Source organism: Podarcis muralis, chromosome W (genome assembly GCF_964188315.1).
Source record: "Podarcis muralis chromosome W, rPodMur119.hap1.1, whole genome shotgun sequence".
Taxonomy (NCBI): domain Eukaryota; kingdom Metazoa; phylum Chordata; class Lepidosauria; order Squamata; family Lacertidae; genus Podarcis; species Podarcis muralis.
This window is the reverse complement of record NC_135674.1, coordinates 12316018-12324451: the sequence shown is the minus strand read 5'-3', so window position 1 is coordinate 12324451 and position 8434 is coordinate 12316018. Positions and strand designations below refer to the sequence as shown.

The window sequence follows — 8434 nt, the reverse complement described above, 5'->3', positions numbered from 1 at the left end:
TTATACATCAATACTCATTCTTAAAACATAGTTTCTAAAGTCGACCCAAATTCCCTTCCACGAATTTCCCATTTTTCATACAAATAACAAAACAAAATGAAAACAGAACAAATTATAATTATGTACCCTTTGGATTCCCAGACTCCACCCCCCCCTTTCCCGGTTTCAGTCCTCAACAAATGTCCATCAGTCTTAATCTACTATCAGCCTGGAGATCTCACATCCGAGGCTCTTAATTCTCTCTCAATTCCTCTCTGCCGGTTTTTTTGATAGTCCTTAATATCGAACACCAAATCTCGGAGAAGCTCTGGCCCCATGGGATCCATGTTTCTTCCAGCCAGACTTCCATACTTAAAAGTGGAGCCCGAATCTTGTTTCTTACTCCTTTCAAGTCCAAATGTCCCCAAAGCTCCAACTTCCACCTTAAGCAAATTTGTAATCCTTAGGTCTTCAGATCTCCACATAAGGAGATCTCTCCATTTTTCAATCTCCAATTCAGGCCAGATTTTCCACATCAAGCTTTTATTTTCCTTTGTTACCATCATGTCAGGCCTCAAACTCTCCTTTGTCATCTGCAAAATTACAGCTCCTCCTTCCTTTTCTTCAGGGACAACATATATCTCCTTCTCCAAATTCTCAAAGCTCTCAAGTTTCTCTTTTTGTCCAATTGAATAGGCTTCCTGATTCAAATCCTTATCAAATTCAGTGATGTTGTTTACTGTTAAGTTCAGAGTTGTAACATTTGTAGCCAAAACATCAATTTGGCCTTGTAACTTTCCCAAGAGTTCATTGATGATTATGAGCAGTGTTTTTTCTGATCAATCCCCTAACCCCATGCCTTCCGCTGCTACCCCTGATATGATACCAGATACCCAGGTGGTCCCGGAGAGTCCGCCTCTCACCCAGGTTGATGACCTCCCAGGCACCTCTGCCGCCCTCTTCAACGTTTCTCAGTTCTCAGGTGCAGGCCCAAGCTCTTGGACAGTAACTGTGGCAGTGCAAACTAGGTCTCGGGCTCACTCGGCATCATCTGGTCCTCAGAACCGCATTGGGTCGCCTGTGAGGAGGCCGCCGGCCTGTGTCAATAACCCTGTTGCGTCCAGTTCTTCCAGTCCTTCGCAGAATAAGCAGCCCAGGGTCCAGCTTCCAGAATCGGGCACCTCGTCGGCCGGTGAGGAGGAACAGCAGCTGGAGGGGGAGCTTCAGACAGCTGAGGGGGACAAACCGTCAGGCAAAAGACGCACCAAGAAGAAGCACGAGTGTAAGAAGAGCAAGTTGAAAACGGGCAACACAGATGAAGAGTCAGAACAGCCTATGTGCCCTCTGGGGGGCCGCCACCATTAGCTATGATAAAAGTTCTGAAGGAAGGTTTCCAGGATCCCGCTAGCACGCTGGGATCAATTTGAAAAGGGCATCTGGTCTGTGGCGGTCATCCCGTATGTTGAGAAGAAGCCATTAGATTCTTATCGCATGGGTAAGCCGGACTTAAGAAGGGAGCCAAAGCACAAGGAGTGTTGGGAATTCAATAAGGGGTCATGCCAAAGGCAGTCTTGTAAGTATCCGCACGAGTGCGAGAGGTGTGCAGGGGTACACCCAGCCACAGCGTGTTACAAAGAGAAGCAGCCCTTTCAGGGAGGTCGGGGGTTCCACCATTCTAGCTCCAGAGGAGCCCCCGCAGCAGGGAACAGACGATAGGGACCCTCCGGGTCTAGCATTTTCACTAATCCAGCTCCCTCCTCTCCGCAACCTCTTGTCTAGCTATCCAGACGAAAGTGCAGCATCCTTTCTTTGGAAGGGTTTTGTCAGAGGGTTTCAGAATACCAGTAACCGACTCTTTAATTGCAAAGGATTTCCCCTAACCAGATGTCAGTAAGGGAAAGGCTTGAGGTTGCAGAAAAAGAAAATAGCTAAGGAAGTGGCTGCAGGGAGGGTGGCTGGTCCATTCGTACACCCCCCTATCCGAAACCTGCACATCTCGCCCCTTGGTATTGTACCCAAAAAGACCCATGGTGAGTTCAGATTAATCCACAACCTTTCTTACCCTAAGGGTCTCGCTTTCAGATGTCTCGCTTCCGGTTGCTAGCACCTGGAGCTCAACTGTTGCCCGAACCCTTTCTAGAGCACCTGTGGAACCTTGGAGACGCAAAGTGATTAAGGGAGTATTAGCGTCAGTCGCACCCTCCACCCTTAGATTTTACAAAAAAGCGTGGTGTGATTTCATGGGCTTCAGGTCAGGGATATTGGGGCTTTCGCCTAGCGTGCCACCCACCACAGATGACGTTCTACAATACCTTTCCCATCTTGACGATTTGGGACGGGCCCCCAAAACTTTAAAGATACACGTAGCCGCCATCAGCTTCTTTGCTAAAGCCATGTTTTCCTCTGACCTGTGCAGCGACTTCCTGATCCGCAGATCTATTGAGGGTTGGGGCAGGCAACAACCCCCCTAGAGCCGTAAGCCAATTTCTTACGGGCTGCTATCTCAGATACGCACAAAACTTAGGTCAATCTGCTGGGCCAAGTTCGAGGCCCGCCTCTTTTCCACAGCATATGCAATCGCCTTCTTTGGCACCTTGAGGGTCGGTGAAGTGGTAGCCGAGGTTAACGCAAGTGGGAGGAGGTGCAGTTGACTGAAGCTAGCATGACTGTGCGGGTACGTCAATCCAAAACGGACCAGGCAGGTAGGGGTTCCCTCGTAAAACTTACAGCTTCAGTGCAGCGGGGCCCATGCCCGGTCAAGGACACTAGACGGTGTTGGGATACTGCCAGGGAGACAAAGTCCATCATGGCCCCACGTCTCCATTCGGAGGTCCATCGATCTCCCATAGACACACAGTATCAGCAATTAGCGACACGAGCTCCAGAAAATAGCTTGCCACATTCCAGGGCTGGTGCACACTCTTATCAGCAGATAATGCACAGCGAAAGATGAACGCAGGAGAGCATATTTACAAGTTTATTCAGCGTTGGTCAGAACAAAGAAAAAACATGACCGCCTGCTTCAGCGTTCAGGCACGAAGAGAGAGAAAAACGAAAGCAATAGAAAACATAAACATCCTGTGAACAGGAAATACGCAGACTCTGACTCACAAAGCCTGCTCCCTTTTAAGGTGGAACGGAAATATCCTAACATCCTCCCCCTTTCCGTGTAACCTGTAGTACCTGTGGTTCAACCCAATTGCAATCTTTGTACGTAAACCTTAAGTTGTTCTCTGTTAACAACCTTAGACAACAGATCAGCAGGAATTTCATTTCCTGGCATGTAGGACACCTGAATGAGTCCTTTCTGAATACACTCTCTTGCACGATGTAGCTTAATCTGCAAGTACTTGGTTCTTTGCTTGCAACTCTCCGAGTTCAGCAAAGCCAAACAAGATCTATTGTCTTGATACACTTGTATAGGACATCTCACAGAAACTCCGATGTCCTTAAACAGTTGCATCAACCATTCACAATCCATGAGTGAAAATGACAGAGCATTGAGTTCTGCTTCACAGGAACTTAGGCTAACTATCGTCTGCTTTTTGCACAACCAGTCAAACAGGCAGTGGTTGTACATGTAGCATACTCCAGAAGTGCTTGTATCATCCATGGTGTCACTTCCAAAACTAGCACCTGCAAAGATTTCAAGACCTCCAGTCTTCTGACTGGTGAACCTCATCCTGTAGTGCAAAGTCCCTTTCAAATAGCGGGCTATGCGCTTCAGAGCTTTCCAATCCTGAACAGTAGGATTGTTAGCATGTCGGCTAAGCAGGTTAGTGCTTACAGCTATGTCAGGTCTTGAGCATCTAGCAATGAAATTCAACTTGCCTAGAATGCATCTGTACAGCGTAGTGTCAGAAAACGCTTCAGCAGTACTATCTACCTGGTAACCTGTCACCATTGGTGTGTCTGCTGGGTTTGCATCAACCAAATTCAACCTGGTTAATACATCAGCAATTTTCTGTGTTTGGTGTACCAGAAAATTACCTGCTTGGTCCCTCTCCACCTGCAGAGAAAGATAGTTGGATACCTCACCAAGATCCTTCATGTCAAAGTGCTCCTTCAGCTGAGCTAGGGTGCTTTGGTACAAAGCCTGATTCTTCCAAAACATCAGAAGATCATCAACAAAACATAAACAATACAGTTTGTTTTGCCCCTCCTCCTTGACAAACACACATGGATCAGCTTTGCCCTGGTGAAAACCTAGAGAAAGCAATGTCTCAGTGAGTTTCATGTTCCAACACCTGGCACTCTGCTTGAGACCATATAAGGATTTCCGCAGTTTACAGACCATTCCCTTCTGTATCTGCATCCCGTCAGGTGGAAGCATGTACAGCTCCTCCCCCAAAATCCCGTACAAAAAAGCTGTATTAATGTCATGATGGGAAACATGCAGTTTCTCCTCCACAGCGATCTTGAGCATCAGCCGAATGCTCTCATATTTGACGGTGGGGGAGTAGGTCTCATGGTAATCCTGACCTGGTATCTGTGAAAAACCTCTGGCAACCAATCTGGCTTTGTGTCTGACAACCTTGCTATTCTGGTCTGTCATGGCTTTGAAGACCCATTTGCTGCCAACCAGTCTCGTCCCTGGGACTACCGGTACCAGTTCCCAAGTTTGGTTCCTATTCAAGGAATCAACTTCAGCCTTCATGGCATTAAGCCAAGGCTCAGCATCTTTCGAGGTTAACTCCTGAACCTCTTTGAAGCTTGAAGGTTCCCACACCTTTTCTGAGCTACTAAGAACAGCAGTTGCCGTCTTAGCAAACTCATCAGCAAATCTCTTTGGAGGTCTGCCCTTCGTGGCTCTCTCAGATCTGCGTACTAGACGCAAGTCTTCTGGACTCATCTCCTCTTTCTTAGGAGAAAAATGACCAATGGTGAACAGTGGTTCTTCCAGTTCATTGTTAGACGCATCAGATGGTCTGACTGAGGCCTTTGCGCTCTTGTAGTCTGCTGTGTCATCACTGTCACCGACATCAGCAGCAATGCCGCCCACTGAGCTGGAATCCAAACTCTGATCATCATCATCATCATCCTCAGCTTTTTTCACATCACTTTCATCTTCCTCTGGGTAACTCTGGAAAATTCCCACATTTTCCCCCCACTTAGGATTGTACTCAACGCTCTTTGTGAACTTAATGGACTTAGAGTCAGTCATCCATACCCTGTATGCACCTTTTTCGTACCCCATGAACAAACCATGTGCCCCACGCTTCCCAAGCTTGTTGCTTTGTGGGGTGTGTACCCACATGTCAGAACCAAAGATTCTCATGTGCTTGACGCACGGTTTCTTACCAAACATTTTCTCATAGGGAGTACAGCCAATAGGTGATGACAATCTGCGATTATAAGTGTAAACAAAATTCGACAGAGCCTCCCCCCAATACTTCTCAGGGAGATTGGCATCATGCAACAAGGTTTTCGGTCCTTGCAGCAACGTTTGATTTGCTCGCTCCGCAAGCCCATTCATCCATGGCGATCTAGGTGTTGACAAGTCATGCTGGATTCCCTTCTCAGTCAGGAAAGCTTCAAACTGCTGAAAAGTGAACTCCCTGCCCCTATCAGTAAACAAACAACCAATGTGTTTACCGTGAACATTCTCCAACCAAGCACAGAATGCCTTGAACCTAGGAAACGCTTGCGATTTCTGCTCGAGCATAAACACATGAATGTACCTGGAAAAAGAATCAATTAGAACCATGAAGTACCTTGCTCCACCCAAAGAGGGCGCAAGTGGACCAACCAGGTCTGCATGAACTAGCTGGTAGGGTTTGGAAGCCTGCCTGCTAGACTCCTTGCCTTTTGGAGCAACCTTCACCTTGTTCTCTGCACAAGATACACATTTCATGTGAAACTTACAGGGTTTGATGTTCAAACCCTCAACCATCTCTGGCATCTTGGCCAGTGCCTTCCAAGAGAGGTGACAAAATCTCCTGTGTGCATCGTGAATGCATCCTGCATGAAGAACTTTGTTAGTTTGTGCAACACAACAAGAATCAGCATTAGACACAGCAATAGCACTGTCGTCATCATAAGTTAAACAGAACAAACCATCTATAAACTTTGCATGCAAAATGTCCTCTTTGCCTTTTCTGATGACACAGACGCTCCTCTTGAAGGAAATCTCAAAGCCACGCCCAGTCAGCTGTGGGACACTGAGCAAATTGTCTGCAGCACCTGGAACATAAAGTACATCTTTGATGGTTGTGTGCAGACTTGCCAGTTTCACAGTCCCTTCTCCTGCAATTCGCAACGTCTTTCCGTCAGCCAGGTGGATCTCACCATCTTGAGGTGTGAAGGAGATAAAGAGATGCCGGTCTTTTGTGAGATGGCGGGTGCATCCTGAGTCAACAATAAACCTGGCCTTGGCCTTTGGAGAAACTCTTGCAGCAAGCAAAACCTTGTTTTTCACCGGCGTGGGCTTTTGCAGCTTGCCCCCCTGCTCCTGGCCATCAGACTTGCCTTTAGCTTTTGGTGAAGCTGTGCCAGCAAACAAAGCCTTGTTTTCCACTGGCGTGGGTTCTTCACCCTCCCTCTGCTTCAGGCCATCTGCAGGCATCTGTCTCTGTTTACTTCTGGCCTTCCGGTATCTGTGAGGATGACCTTGGCTCCCATGAGAAACAGAGCTCTCAGCTGCCGACTCCTTGGCGCCCCCTGGAGGCTGGAATGCTGCCTGGGATGACATCACAGTCAGCTCCCCCTGCAGCTTGCAACCGGTGCCCTCGGCATCCCTGCATTCACTCGCATTCTGGGAAACAGCCAGGACCTCCGATGCAGTCAAACTCTGGGCTGGGATGACTGGCAGATGGGCTATCTTCAAAGCATTCCACATCTGACGCGCAGTCGTGTTGCCAGCTAGCGTTTTAATTTCCTCCAGAGAGACGGACAAGACTAATACGTCCATGGCCCTCGAATGTTGGGCCACCCATCTATCTGTCAGAGGAACTGGAGGGGCCTCACACACAGTATGCCACACTCCAAACTGACGCAGCAAACTCTCACACCATTTTGCCCAGGTCTCATAATTGTGACCATTTAACTTTGGGCACTCAGCAGCCTCAGAAGCTTGGAAAAACTCCATTCCGGCTTTTTACTTGAGCCGTGAGTCTATTTCACTTCAGACTTCTTATCTCGGCAGCTCATTAATCACGAATTCTCTGGCGCAGCTCCCAGACCCATTAGTCTGCCGGAGTTCAAAGACTCTTGCCGTGGCAAACAGAAAAGCCTTATTTTCTTTCGCTTTTCCCACATACCTCAACACAGTCTGTCGCAGTCTTACTCTCCTGTAAGTGCTGTAAATCTGGGCCCGAAACCTGTTGTTGGGATACTGCCAGGGAGACAAAGTCCATCATGGCCCCACGTCTCCATTCGGAGGTCCATCGATCTCCCGTAGACACGCAGTATCAGCAATTAGCGACACGAGCTCCAGAAAATAGCTTGCCACATTCCAGGGCTGGTGCACACTCTTATCAGCAGATAATGCACAGTGAAAGATGCACGCAGGAGAGCATATTTACAAGTTTATTCAGCGTTGGTCAGAACAAAGAAAAAACATGACCGCCTGCTTCAGCGTTCAAGCACGAAGAGAGAGAAAAACGAAAGCAATAGAAAACATAAACATCCTGTGAACAGGAAATACGCAGACTCTCACTCACAAAGCCTGCTCCCTTTTAAGGTGGAACGGAAATATCCTAACAGACGGTACCTTTACCTCAGACCGCACGGCCTGGGTCCGCTCCTGGTTCACGAGGATGGGTCACCTTTGTTGAGACACCAATTCACAACGGCACTCCACAAAGCTATTGATGCCTGTGGTTTACCTTCCCAGAATTATGCGGCACACTCATTCAGGATGGGCGCCGCCACAACAGCTGCACGCTTGGGCCTGCCAGCGGATAAGATTAAGGAAATGGGCCGGTGGAAATCCAACGCTTATAAAGGTTACATTCGTTAGAATGCGCTCTGCTCCATTACCTCTACTTACCCATATTTTTCTTTCCTTTATTCTCAGCCGTTCTCAGAAGTGTCTGGATTTGTGGCCATGGTATAGTCCACTGGGCCCGCGTATGGTCGGTTACCTGTGGCCTCACCCCTAACCTTGGATTGCCACCTGGAGTGCAAGTTTCCTGGTTTTCGAGACGAGGCATGTGTTGGGAAGAGCTTATGCCATTGCTGAGAGGGAGAGTTGCCGCGTTTGGCCCTCCTGACATCCTTATCCTTCAATTAGGGGGAAATGACCTTGTTAGCAGAAGAAGTGTGGACTTGTCGTGGCACATAAAAAGAGATTTGGATGAGATTGCTGCCTTGTGTCCCGGAACAACGGTGTTCTGGTCCTCCTTCCTGAAGAGAATTGTGTGGCGCGGTGCGCAGAACTGTATGGCCATTGAAAAATCCAGGAAACTCTTAAATCGTGCAATAGCCCGTTGGGTGCGCTTTATGTATGGCCGAG

General features: G+C 48.1%; 1 pseudogene; it reads left to right on the top strand.

The window, feature by feature from the left end:
• Positions 1-834: 834 nt before the first annotated feature.
• On the top strand, positions 835-7939 carry LOC144326296 (uncharacterized; annotated as a pseudogene).
• Positions 7940-8434: the final 495 nt, after the last annotated feature.